Genomic DNA, 15322 nt, shown 5'->3' with positions numbered 1-15322 from the left:
TACTCAATTTATTTTACATTGAAAATGACCAAATTTATGGAGATACCCGTCCGGTTTCCGGTTTTCAGAGAGTTTGGTTTATTCAACATTTTTTAACAAAAAATAGGAGAAAATACGGGACTGGCCCGACCGTTCGGAATTGGGAGAGTTCCGGTATTCAGAGATTCCGGTATTGGCAGAGTCTACTGTATTAATAAACTATTAATTAATATTTAATCATTTCCAACTCAAAAGCAAAGTGAAAATGGCTATGTGCAAACAGCACAAAACCAGAACAGCCTGCAGACTCAAAGTCTGTTCAGGTTTTATGCTGTTTGCTGCTCATCAGTATCTATGGGTTGGTTATGAAGCCTTTAAAACTTTAATCTAGTAAGAAAGGCCTTTAATTAAATGTAACTTTATAAGGGGTAAAAATATGTATCTATGTGGTAAAGGGTTAAATGTATTCTTTATTGAAATTTTAAAGTCATTCCAATGTATCAGCACAGGCCACTTTCACCTTGAATTTGTATTTCTAACTAATTATAGAAATTGAAATACAAATGTGCCGTGCTCTGTGAAAAGGGGGTTTAATGCATGTGTACAAAGTGTTGTCCCAGATTAGCCTGTGCAGATCAGGGACAACACTCTCAGCCTAAACTGGATTTTTGCTGTAAAGCCCCTTAAATATGTAAACGAAAAATACAATAAAATCGGAAAATGTCATCCCTGATTAGCCTGTGCAGATTGCACAGGCTAATATGGGACAACACTTTATGCATTTGCATTAAACACCCTTTTCACAGAGCACAGCTTAAATGTTATATTTGAAAATCTGTTACCTACCTTAAAAACATTTACACCTTATCACATATGTCCATATTGATATCTTTTTTAACGTACTTGTTATAATTTTTTAAGTAACAGTAAAATCATAGCCTGCTGTATTCTCAACAAAAACATTTTTCGCTGCCAGTTCCTACTATGATTAATAAAGCAGATTTTCTTTAGTACAGAAATCCCACATTCCAATTTGTTGAGACATGAAACCATTAACTAAATTACATCCTGTTTATGCAAACCACTTTCCAATATGACCCAATCTGCACATGGGCCCCCGAAGTGTATAATTGCCAACAAAGAGAAAGGATGGAAGGAAAATCTATTTTAAGACTGATGAAAATCTGTTTTCAGTAGAATATATCAATCAATCAGTGGAATCTTTGACACACCCTAGGTAAGAGCTGCTACTGCTGCTGATTTATTCCTGTGTTTATTTTTGTGCCTCTTGAATTACCTTTATGATAGGTGTGGGAGGTACACCTTGAAAAATGAACATCAGAAATAGCACATTGCCTTATACTGGCAATATGAAGTGAAAGTATGAGTATTAGGAAAGCTGAAGGCTGTATTTAATGTTAATTTTTTCTTAGCTAAGATTTAAACCGAAATTCTTAGGAATGCACAAAGACCTTCAATAAGAAATAATATGCATATGAATAAAATATAAATCTCTGAAATACACTTCATTGGATGTTAATTTTTTTTAATGTCAAATTTAAAGACATTATAATGCTGCCGCAAGTAATTGTCATAAATTTCCAAATTCTTACAAACAACAATTGTCAATTATAAGCTGCAATACAAAGAGCTGTTCTTCAGCTTGGATAGCTTAACCCATTTATGCCTAATGGACTCTTTCATCCTTCTAAATGGGATCAATTTATTTCCAAAATTAGGGATGTCTAGTATATTTATTTCTATATTTAGAATATTTCTTACAGAAATTTCTTTAAGCAAACAGCGCAGACCCTGATGAGACGCCGCATCATGCGGCGTCTCATCTGAGTCTATGCTGTTTGCCAAGGCCTTTTTTCAAGCCGCTAGGCATAAATGGGTTAATTTACAACAACAGTTGGACACCAAGAGATTAGGGATGTAACAAAAAGTGGCAGGACAGAAAAAAAGATGCTCATATGTTCTGATGAAAAAATCCCAATATGGTCCTTTTTTGTCGATAAAAAATTCCCAAATTTGCCACTTATATCGATAAAAAAATCCCAATTCGACCAAACTCCTTTTCCCAAAATGGCTGGAAAACCCCTTGCAATAAACAAACATATATAAATGTTTGTTTGTTGATTATCGTCACTCAAAACCGTAAACATATGCAGATAATGCGAGATGACATTCACAAAATGACAAATGTTAAAATGCACACCTCATAATGATGCTCTCCTAAGATTCGTCACAATAATTAATCACCATTGTTGAATTAAAAATGCAATTCAAAAGAATACATTTAAATTTTAATCAGCCAATTAGGACAAAGTTGTACAGTCTGTTACCGAGTCTTTGGGAAAAGGATGCTAAACTAAAAATAACATGTCATATAGAATTCTTGAAGTTAGCTTCAAAATCAATGTATCATATGTTGTTTTCACAATATCCAGCTTTATTAATTTTGTCAATTAAAATTCAATTTTATTAGTTTCAAAAATCAATGCACATACTGGTAAACTTACGAATGTTCCTTTACAACAATAAACATTGTAGTTTGTAATGTTATACATATACAAATATATAATAAACGAGCTTCCAGGACTTTCGATGATATTTTTTGCAGTGACAACTATTTGGGTTATAAAGCTGAGAGTTAAATTATTGCATATAATATGCGACTGTGGTGTTAAATACTATTAATAATATTTGGTAACTTAATATAATGTTATCTAATAGACTATTATTGTAAAACATAACGCAGTCCTTCAAAAATCCCCAATAGCTCTACCTTTATTAAAGTAAAATCGTATGCAAAAAGTTATTTAAATATTTAATTGTTTTGCCGTAGCTCCAGTTGAAACCTTAAGCACCGAGATATTTGGAAATACACGACTTCTGTTCTGTGCTGCATTTATAGCCTCATGTACACTTGTCTATTTACAGGCCGGTGAGTCATCAATGATCAATGCATTATTTTCAATTAGTCATCTCAGTTAATCGATAGTTTAAAACGCTTCAAATCAGCCATTACGAAACAAAAAATAAATCATACATACTCACAAACCTGAAGTTTATACCGTCCACAACATTTTCGCGTGCCACATAATTTTCCGAAAAACCTCGAAAACCAAATCTTCAGTTTCTCATTCACAACTCTTGACTTTACTGTGTATTGCACGATGTATTTTTAGAATCGATCACGTGACTTAGACGTCGCTTGCAAATGATGCTGCTCGCTTCATATGGCGCGAAATTTAAAGCAAAACATAGAAATATATACAAATTTTGAATAAGATAGATCTAGTACTAATTAGGTGAGTCGGGAAAAGGAACGCACCATCAAGACAGCGTTCGCTTGCATGATGTTAATGCATTATTCAAAAGATCTATAAAATACATGTCTTTGATATTTGATACAGTAAGTCTAAAGTGTATTATTGTATCCGTTGTATACGCATCCAGTTAATTTTAACAGTCATTCGAAAAGTGGAGAAATTATGTTAAACAAAGCAAACAACCTCATAGTTGTAACTTATATGTTTTTTAAATAATCGACTATAATGAGCGTTGATTTTTCAGGCCCGTAACCAGAGTTTTGAAAAGGGGGCTTCGAATTTTTCCATCAACGATATGGCGAAGGGGAAAGGTCCGGGAGGAGGTGTCCCCCACCTGCATTCGGGGATTTGGAGGTCCTCTCTTGGAAAATGTTGAAAATGAAACGTAAAATCCTGCATTCTGGCGACTTTTTATCGGTCTTTAGAAACTAAAGTTATAGATAATTTTTATATGAAATTTCACTTTCATTGACCATACTTTGTGACTGATCGACAGGAATATGATTAAATTACATACTTGTATTCCCCACTACCGTTTTCAATAGCCCTCTATTCCGATCAGTCTAGAAAAAAACATTATTTGACATGGTGTTTAACCCGACACTATTATGCGCGCACACACTTTGTTTACATATGCAACAACAAATTTACGGAATGTAAAATCAAAATTTTACCATTCCAAAATTCTACCATTCATAAATCAAGCAAACTTAAAGGAAATATTTCATTTTTTTTTCAAAACAATCGTTTGTCTGCTACTATAGATATTTCGAGTTGCCTAGCATTGCTCTAGACGTGCTAATAGTGTATTGTACAACAAACACTGATTAACAAAGCTGGGTCTTCTCTAGTCTGCATCAATACTAAACAGAAACCAAAATGGTATAACTGGTTACTTTTTTTCAAAACTATTTTAAACAATAAGTTATCTTTTTCTAAACGAATTTCAGAAACATATAACAATTAAGGCTTCATAAAGACCCTATAACCACAAACTAATGGCCCTATGGTCTCAAAGTCTTTAACAATGTATACCAGGACGTTGAAGAAAAAAGATGCACTGATCCGTCACAGTTAATGAACATAAAACATTAACGCTCACGTGATCATATGTTATAACGTTTTAAATTCACTATAACAATTATTTTAAATAGTAGGACATATATCCTAGTGTCCACTTTTACACAATTAAAACATTATGGAAAGTTATGATTGTGAAAACAGAACAGATGCCATTAAGTATTGGTAAACTTCAAAAAAAACTATATTGCTTTGTAGAAATGATTTGTTTTCTTGCCATACAACACACAAATTATCCTGTCTTGAGCGTAGCTGTTATTTTTTGCTGGAACACCCTTTAGGTGATCCGAAAATGGTTGTGCGGGGATATAACAAAAATACAACGCAGTCTGTCATAATGCTGTGCACACTGTGTAATTGTTATAAATCGTGGTATAATGCAAAATTACTAACCAGTGACTCATTAGTCTTCGGCAATAGTCGACAGGGTGTCCTTTGATTTCAGTCATTTTCGGAAGCTGGCATAATATCCGTTAATAATTGAAAAAAGTTTATTGGACTGGGATTTAAACTCACAATAAGTAGGCTTCATCATTACGTTATGATATCTACAACAGTTACAGCTTTGACAGACTCGTCAAAAAGCCCCGCCCCCCCCCCCATGGCTTAAGGTATGATTTTTCTGTTACTATAATGAAATGTTTTGGGAAGAGTTTCAAATACATGTAATTGTATGACAGTTTCTTTACCTAGTAAATGACGCACTGAACTGTATAACAACCTTAAGTGTAAAATTCAGGATCTGTTTCGCACCCTATGTTTGCAACTTTTTGCAAATCTCTGGTTCGATGCAATACCTGCGTGGTACGAGAGCCATCATGACAGCACACGAAGTGCCATGACAGGGCATCATGAGGAAATATGCTCTCAGGGGACCTGTTCATCATACTTATTGAATTTATATGTTTAGCAATAATGTGGGGCTTTTTTTCATTTATTATACAGATATGAATACAATGTAGTAAATAATTCGATTTTTATAATTACTTGAAGAGAAAAGCTACGATGAACAAAGATATTTTATTGTGCATTGATTCTCGAAATGAATGTAATACATCAACTCAAATCCCATAATTTTAAACAAATGCAGACATGTACATTTGTATCTTAATATAATGTTACGAGATCTAATCATTTTCCCATTAGACTACATGTAGATAACAATAGTCACAAGAAACTCTACTATTCTTTTACGTATTCAAAAGTATCTAAGGGCGAAAACTGCGCAAAAAGATCAATCATGACTTATATCCCGAATATAGCAGCGCAGCGGTCCGTGTATATATATTGTCTTTTCTTTTTTTTCGTTTTTTCTTTCGACAAAACGAAACACGAGACTCAACACATATTAGTTTATACTCAAATTTTCTAATAACCAAAACAAAAATAAACTACGAAAACAAAATTAATTTCTTTATTTAATTTGTCGTTGTACTAATTATAACACGAAACACGATACCAATTTTCCTATTCATATTTCATTTCAATCTTTATATTAAGAAAATAATTGTTTGAAACTTGAACAAAGTGTTTGGTCCTGTTTACCGTTGTTGGTTTAATAAAATGAAAACGAAAAAAGAACCAGCCAAGTAGATCGGGAGTCTCTGCATTCCTGTTATTCTTACCATTCAGTACCGCGTTCAGTCTTATTTTTTAAAGGTGATCCACTATTTTAAAGGCGAATTTCTATTAACTTTTTATAAAAAGCAATCGATTACAAGCCTTAATACAATCAACGACTATGGCTAGAATTCATTTGCTTCATGAGAAAACTCGTGCATAAAACATGGCAGCACGTGTATTCATCTGGCGAGTAGCATAGGCTTATTATATTGCTAGTTCATAATAACTAACAAAAATAAAAGCAACTCAAAATACATACCCGCTTATTTTTTATAAAATTCATTATGTCAACTGCCAAGAATGGCATTAAGAATGACTTCATGTTTATACAGGAATGGTGCCTACATCGAAAATCTTCAAAATTCTCTTAAAGGGGCCTTTTCGCAGATTTTGGAATGAATTGAAGTTTGTCATTTAATGCTTTATATTGATAAATGTAAACATTTGATCTAAATTGCAGAAAAAAAGTTACCCTCAACGGGGCTCGAACCGCTGACCCCCTGAGCCCTGGAGTTTAATTTTACCGCTAGAACACTCGGCCATACGCGTTGCAACGCTTTATAATTTTCAGGTTATTAAATCGTCAAAAATGCACATAATGGATATTTTAGAGCATGATACATGCTCAGTACTAGTGTTTCCTCACAAATATCATAACTACAACGAAAATGTTCGTATCTGAAACCATTTAAAAAAAAATAATTTTGTCAATTTACCAAAACTTGAAAAGGCCTCTTTAAGAGTGTAACATATTTAATGTACGAGAACTTTTCCGTATGCATGCACATTCTTATAAAACTATGCAAAGTTAAATTATTCACAGTTCATATGCGAGATCCACGGTCCCCCGGACGAATTGGATTACTGTACTTGACAAACAATAGAGTGTTATCCTTCAAGTTTATCAAATATAACTTAGTAAATGAAAAAAATGACACTGGCAGTTCATGCAACAAATGAATAGCATTTGTATCAAACAATTTACATTTTGCGGTCATATCATGCAACCGTCCTTAAGCATTAACCTTTTAGAAAAATCGTGTGTTTTTTATGTCTGAAATTCTGGTGTGGTTTGAAAATTAAAGACGAGTACTAAATTGAAAGTACAAAAGTGAAAGAAAATATTAAAGAGAAATACTGCTTTAATGAATTCTAAAGGAAATATCGCAACACGAATGATTTTAACCAAACAATAAAACAAAAAGAAGCTATCACATTAATTTTCCCAACTTTATGTAATAGTTAAACAGGGCAAAAGAAGAATACCATAAACAAGGTGCCTGAACCACGTGACTTTTTCGGCTATGTGTGGGACAATCGGATGTAAACAAAACGTCGCTTCAGGTAACGTTTTTGATAATTTCTTCATTATTTCAAAATCATTTTCAAAAAAACAAAGACGAGTGCCCGGTCATTGTCAAAAGACACAACTTTGGAAAGTTTGCGCTAAATTAATTAAGTATTTTTTCCAAAAAGTGCAATCGCGTGCTTGAAAACACACGAAGTGAAATGCTATGTGTGGTATATTTTTTATTCGATCAACAAAAACGTTGATTACAATGTTGTCGAGGGTTTAAAAAATAGATGGACATTGTAATTCTTCAAGAGGAGCTACATACATTGTATGTTTGCGCAAATACATCTGATTCGGAGTGTGTGTATGAAAATGTAATGATGCTATGTGTGGGACAAATTTTTTAAATGCTATGTGTGGTATACAAACTAAACTAGAGAATCGAAAGATTGACATTAACGTCATTCATATTTAAAGTCTGTCTGAATAACAAAAGTTGGTCAATAAACATTGTTGGTAGTGTTTTGCGCGCCTTAAATATGATAATCCTACGTTCATGTTACTCAAAATTAGCATGATTGTCGATAACTTATATTCATTTTGTGTTTTTATTTTTAGAATGCCATTTGTTTGCGAACAGTGTGGCAGAGAGGTCAAAACACGGTCGGGGATCTCCTAACACAAAGCCACCCACGCACGGACAGGAAAATAGTTCCGTTGGGCAAACTTGTTCTTGTTTGTTTCTATAAAATTGATTGTTACAAAATGTTGCATTTTCAGTGAATTGTTACTGCCAACTAATGCACTTGTTTAATACACAAAATTGCAAGGATTGTTTGTGCAAGATGTCATGTGAATATTATTGCAACAAAACTACAAAAAGTGTTAGTTGTGTGTTTTTTAGCAGGAATGTGTAGGCATTTTTTACTGTAACGATAGTTATTTAATAAGCATAAAAAGATCATTTAGCATTTTGAAACAGATAGACACTAGGATCAATAACATTTTTTTCTGGAAAATCATGCATTTGTATTTAAATCCTATTGAGCTATCTGATATATCACGCATGCTATTTTTTTTTAAGTTTAACAGTTTATTTCATTTGTATTTTGTTCTTTTCTGGGAGATTAAAGTATTTTTGGAAGCACCTTCAAGAGACGTACTGATATCTTGATCAATGAAAAGTTGTCATATACAAACATGTATAGTAAATGTTCCAAAGTTTAAATGACTGTTTGTTTTATTACCAGATGGTGCAAGTATTGCAGGGAAAGAAAACAATCAAAGTAAACATTACATAAAAAAATGACATTTCAACAAATTGAACAGCATTATATGATTTAATGTTAATTACTTGGTGCAGTGGTAACAAGATCTTGCAGCGCCCTTTCATGACCGGGGCGAATGAGTATTTTCATTAAACTTCTCAACTATTTTCAGTTATTCAGATTTCATTTGAATTTGAGTAAATGAAGTATTGATGCAATTCAATATGTTTGTTGGTATAATAAACCCCACAAGTCAAGACGTTTTGGTGATGATCATTTGTTATGACTTAATTGGAGCATTCATATGTTTGAATAGCAAGATTTGCAAATTTATAAATTGACTGATTACAATTTCTTTGTGAATACTAATGTACTTCTTTATGTATTTGGTGCTTTAATTTCTATTGTTACATGTGAATGCTAGTTATAAAGAAATGTTATTATTAATTACGTGTTTATTTTGATATACTGAAGATATTCATATGGAGATAATATTGGAATAGACCACAAACAAGCATTGTTGGATTCGAAGATGATCATATGGAGATGATATTGGAATAGACCACAAACAAGCATCATTGGATTTAAATTGTTATTTGTTATGAAACACCTGTTTTATAAACACAGCCACACATAATCAGATTTTATATTCATCTAATCAATTTTAGTAATAACATAGATACAAAACCAATAAATATACACACATATCAATACACACACTTTGTTTTGCTTATGCAAAAATACATGTTAAATGGTATGTTTGCATAGTTAATTGAAATAGCTTTCCATAAACATCACAGAATGAAGCGGGGTCCCTGTCTCTGTCACTGTGGTTTTGATAATTAACTTGCCACATATCACCTTCCGTGTGGTTTGATGGTGTTCATGTAGTTCCTACACAGCTTCGAACCTCAAGAGCGTTACAGATCTTTCGACTAATCCATTTCAAATCTGAAAATCAATAGAAGTAAAACCCATTTTAAAGCATGAGCTCTAATTTTCTTTGTCATTCATTAAAAAATGGACCTAATTCAATAATCAGGCAGACATATCAATAATTATATTTATTTAAAGACAATAAGTAAAACAAAGAAATATTATATTTCAACATGACATGTATGCTTTTATAAGAATTATGTTCAGTTAAACATAAATTGTTTAATCATTACACGATTACTTCCGTATTCAATAATGTAACATTTGGTTAATTTGATATATTTTCAGGACAGACTAAAGTTTATGTTCTAGATTCTTACAAAACTGCGTTCAGATTAAATGCAGAACTGACGGGCAAATTCTTGTATACCACACATAGCATTTAAAAAATGTGTCCCACACATAGCAGTATAACATTTATATACACACACTCCGAATAAGATGTATTTGCGCAAACATACAATGTAAGTAGCTTATCTATGAAGAATAAAAATGTCCGACCTATTTTTTAAACCCTCGATAATATTATAATCATTTTTTTTGTTTTTGTTGATTGAACAAAAAATATACCACACATAGCATTTTACTTCAGGTGTTTTCAAACACGCGGTTGCACTTTTTGGAAAAAATACTTAATTTATTTTGCGCAAACTTAACAAAGTTGTGTTTTTTTTACAATGACAGGGCACTCGTCTTTGTTTTTTTTTTTGAAAATGGTGTTGAAATAATGAAGAAATTATCAAAAACGTTACATGAAGCGACGTTTTGTTTACATCCGATTGTCCCACACATAGCCGAAATAGTCACGTGGTTCAGGCACCTTGATAAAACAATCACAATCAGATGCCCGCATTGAACCAGTCCACCACCGCCGCCACTGCTACCACCGCCGCCACCGCCACCAACACCGCCACAGCGGCAACCACCGCCATCGCCGGTGATACAAATATGGTTGATTAAATAAATTATCTAGGAGAATCTATGACAATTTCCTAACTTTGAATTGTTTGTATATTTTGCTACATAGTTTGTTAAGTCAATATGCATACATGTAGTTAATTAGAAAACAAAACACATCTCGAAGAAAAATCACTTGTCCTACTACTATTTCCTGTTTCATACAATCTGCTACATGTTTTCTCATGTCATATGACATATATGGACTTAATTTAACAAACGAATTGTGAAGAAAAATCAAATCAACACCATTGTCTTATTTTGTAAATATGCGAACACTCAGTGTTTATGTGATTTTCCACCCACATACAAATTATATATTCTCGATGAAGCAGCTGTTTATTTTCAATGTCTGCTCACTTTACTTGCCACTACTGCTGCTGCTGCTGCTGCTGCTCCTCCTCCTCCTCCTCCTCCTACTACTACAACTGCTGCTGCTGATGTTGATGGTGGTGGTGCTGCTACTGCTACTACTTTTACTACTACTACTACTACTACTACTACTACTACTACTACTACTACTACTACTACTACTACTACTACTACTACTACTACTACTACTACTACTACTACTACTACTACTACTACTACTACTACTACTACTACTACTAGAACTACTACAACTACTACTACTTCTACTACTACTGCTGCTGCTGCTACTACTGCTACCACCACTACTACTTCTACCTACTACTGCAGTGGCTCTTTTTTTTAAATAAAATACATTATATTGATTTTTGCTAAAAACCGATCTGTTGCACGTTGTCGTCCTTTTGTTTTACTTGTTTTTACACAAAAATATGTTTGTGATGTATGGAAGCGTCCTGGACCATCTGTATATTTAAAAACTGAAACGATGACATTTAAGAATTAAGAAATTATCTCTTAATTGCGACTCTGTGTCTTGTTATTAAGATTTTTTCTCGACATTTCGACTATGTATGTAGTATTTGATATCGCAATTAAAAAAATCCGTTGAATACAGTGAAACAATGATAAATGAACAAATACACAAATAAATATTCATGCCGTTAAATCTTTAAAAATGTATGAAAATGTATTTTTAATCCGTGCCATAAGAATGTGATATTCATTTAATACAAGAGGGCCCGAAAAGCCCAAAGTCGCTCACCTGAGACTGAAAGGTACTGACCTCTTCTGTGCAGCCCAAGATTTCATTCGAACAAAATGTTCTTACCAACTTTCATGGCTAGTAAACACCCTGACAGCCACATTTTTCAACAGACCAGAACCATTTTCATACACATCCAAAATATCATTCAAACGCATATTCTGACAAAGTTTCGTAAAGATGGATATGTCCATATAAGGAAAAGTGCCCCGCTCCCTGGTGGCCATGTTTTTCAAGCAACTGGAGCCATTTTCGAACTTGTCCAAGATATCATTGGGACAAATCTTCTGACCAAGTTTAATGATGATCGTACAATAAATATGGCTCATACAGTGTTAACAATGTTATACTATAGCTTTATAAAGAAAAATGTTACGCCACTTTGGCGGCCATGTTTTTCGCCAACCGAAACCATTTTCGAACTCATCCAAGATATCATTGGGGCAAATCGTCTGACCAAGTTTCATGATGATCGGACAATAAATGTGGCCTCTAGAGTGTTAATAAGGTTTTACTAAAGCAATATATAGCCATATAAGGAAAAATGCCCCGCTCCCTGGTGGCAATGTTTTTAAAGAAACCGAAACCATTTTCAAATGCATCCAAGATATCATTGGGACAAATATTCTAACCAAGTTTCATGAAGACCGGAAAATAAATGTGGACTCTAGAGTGTTTATAAGGTTTTACTATAGCCATATAGGAAAAATGCCCCGCCCCCTGGCGGCCATGTTTTTCAAGCAAACGTAACCATTTTCGAACTCATCCAATATATCACTGAGACCAATCTTCTGATCAAATTTCATGGCGATTGGACAATACATGTGGCCTCTAGAGTGTTAACAATGCTTTATTAAAGCCATATATATCTATATATGAAAAAAATGCCCTGCCCCCTGGTGGCCATGTTTTTAAAGCAACCGAAACCATTTTCTAACTCGTCCAAGATATCATTGGGACAAATCTTCTGACCACGTTTTTTGAAGATCGGAAAATAAATTTGGCCTCTATAGTGTTTACAAGGTTTTACAATAGCCATATAAGGCCATATAAGGAAAAATGCCCCGCTCCTGGTGGCCCTGTTTTTAAAGCAACCAACATTCTTTTCGATCTCGTTCAAGATAGTATAGGGAATGAATCTTCTGACAAAGTTTCATGAAGATTGGACAATAAATGTGGCCTCTAGAGTGTTAACAATGTTTTACAATAGCCATATATTGCCATATAAGGAAAAATGCCCCGCCCCTTGGCAGCCATGTTTTTCAAGCAAACGTAACCATTTTCAAACTCATCCAAGATATTATCGAGACCAATCGTCTTACCAAATTTCATGAAGATTGGACAATAAATGTGGTCTCTAGAGTGTTAACAAGGCAAATGTTGACGCCGCACAACACACGACGGACGAGGGACAAAAGGCGATCACAAAAGCTCACCATGAGCACATTGTGCTCAGGTGAGCTAATAATCTATAGATATGTATGCAAATAAGGAAAATAACTTAAAACGTAAATGATACTTAAGTGCAAAATTATTTAAGGAAAAACAATAACAAAAAGGCAGGCTAAATAGGCGATACAATAAAATAGTAACAAAGTTTAACCTGCTTGGTGAAGAGCGTGTAATCGTGTATATTATGATTCTATTATTAATTGGCAAACTCACACATATAAATAACTATATATATATATATATATATATATATATTCACACATATGGCCAGTTACGGGGTCTCTGATTTAGAAATAGGTTATGGGGTTCCCACTTTAAATACATGTATCTCCATACCCTTTTTTATCCGATATAAACACGAATTAAGGTATATAGGGGTACCTACTATTATTATTGTATATAAATATGTCATTTATTTAACGTCTTATACAAGGAAATATATAGCGAACTTATTTGCGAGGTATATACAATTTCAATTTCAGACCTGATTGTGGTTTTCGATTTAAGACCTTATTGTGAGATTTGATTGCATTACCTCCCCTACACCCCCCTCATAGTAATTAAAGGAGCCTAGATTGCGGGGTTGTATATAGACCCCGTTTTTTATATTGACCTCGTAAGTACAGTCTGAAAACTACAGAGACCGCGTAACTGGCACTATGTATTGGTATATATATATATATATATATATATATATATATATATATATATATATATATATATATATATATATTACATTATTCCACACGACCTTCGGCAAAACATGCTCGGCAAGGCTCGCCGTTCTTTTATTTTAAGTATCACATATTATATTACACAACGGTAGGACAACAACCTGTTATTCTCTCTTAATAAAAACGACATATGCTTATGTTGAAACTGGACAAACAGGACATGCACCTTTCATGGTAAATGTATTTTTGTTGGTCATTTCTGGACAAACACATTTTCCAGCCTGCGTAATTCGTAATTCATAGGTTAACTTCCATTTTATGGGGTACTTTGAGGTTATTCTAAGGTTTAAAAATGTTGCAATTGCGAGAGAATGTTTATTTTCTTTTTTGGTTTTTAAAATTACAACAGGCAACAGAACGCTTCCATAGTGATGTGAAATGAATTGAATCACGTTGTTTTATTATGATATTTTGTACAAGCCAATCCGCGACTTCGATTTTCCGCCTACGGATACCGCGTGGGTTTGAATATTCACATCATCGACTCCAAGAAACAGCTGAAATACATTATAAATTTAAACAATACTTGTTTTAATTTAAACGGCTGGTTTTCCTCTTGTCCGACATTTTTACTCTTATACTACCCTGACTGACATTCAAATCCAATTAATGTCCCTGTATTGGCAATGAATGAAGAAAACACTCATGTATACCATCTTTTTCAAACCATTGGTGTGTGGCCGTTGTAAAGGCATGCCGACCTCTCTTTCGTCCGTCTACTTGGTATTCCGCTTCGTTTGTGTTTTTTATGTTAGCGGGATTTCTTCACATAGCTGTACAGAACTAACCTTTCAATTGCCCTCTTAAAGAAGTTCAGAGAATGCCTGACCGCGTTATATATTATATTTGTCATCAGGGCAAAATATGTCCTCTTTAGTTACAAATTCCCAGTGGGATGCGCATAAGGGGGCTTACTGCGTTTAAAGGATGTTAGTTGGAACTGACTGACAAACTGGCGCCGTTCTATGTTTTTCGTAAAGGAGGATTGTGCATTTTAACCCGGTGAGCCACTTTATAATTTTTTTTTTACGCCATTTCGGCCTCCAATAACATGCAGAACACGTGCATTTACGTGTTCTGTCTAAGTCCTCCTGAGTGATGATGACTGGGGTAAGGTTAAGACATTATCGCTGGAAGCAGTTCGTAGAACACCTATGTGATTGGGTCTTGCTGGGTCTATGAGTGAAACTGCATAGTGCCGTATAAACATGTATTTGCTTAGGAGTGACTGATTGTGACAGGTTGGGACTGGTTGGCCTTACGTGGGAGTCTACAATATACATCATCAACCGCTCTGGCATTAATTTACATATATTTGGTAAGCTTATCTCTGAGTACGGTTAAGGCAATGCTGATTCAAGCAGAATGTACAACGCAGATCCAGCTGACACCGGCTGCTACCGTTGGCTGTGCGTAGGAAGCTACCATGTTCATCAACAGCTTGGGCAACAATTGAGTCTAAAGCGTGGGGTCAGCACGACATTTAAACTGACACTACTTGCATTCATAATTTTCACCTTTATGTTGCT

At 34.1% G+C, this 15322-nt stretch overlaps 1 protein-coding gene and 1 long non-coding RNA gene across 4 annotated transcripts in view; one reads left to right on the top strand and one right to left on the bottom strand.

Moving 5' to 3' along the window:
• The window catches only part of LOC127832362 (uncharacterized), a 35606-nt gene extending 32448 nt beyond the window's left edge, over positions 1-3158 (bottom strand). The window contains exon 1 of one of the 3 annotated variants that reach the window (XM_052357797.1): positions 3047-3158. The gene's annotated coding sequence lies outside the window, so the exon portion shown is untranslated. Of the gene's footprint in view, positions 1-825; positions 1083-3038 lie in introns of those variants that run through there. The other 2 variants (XM_052357796.1, XM_052357798.1) reach the window with 2 other exon arrangements.
• On the top strand, positions 1076-3839 carry LOC127832369 (uncharacterized). Its single transcript, XR_008026816.1, has 2 exons — positions 1076-1216; positions 3562-3839. It is a non-coding gene; the product is annotated as an uncharacterized LOC127832369 (long non-coding RNA).
• Positions 3840-15322: the final 11483 nt, after the last annotated feature.

This window comes from Dreissena polymorpha, chromosome 5 (assembly GCF_020536995.1).
Source record: "Dreissena polymorpha isolate Duluth1 chromosome 5, UMN_Dpol_1.0, whole genome shotgun sequence".
Lineage (NCBI taxonomy): Eukaryota > Metazoa > Mollusca > Bivalvia > Myida > Dreissenidae > Dreissena > Dreissena polymorpha.
Note: the sequence above shows the minus strand (reverse complement) of the source record. Positions and strands in the feature narration are given on the sequence as shown.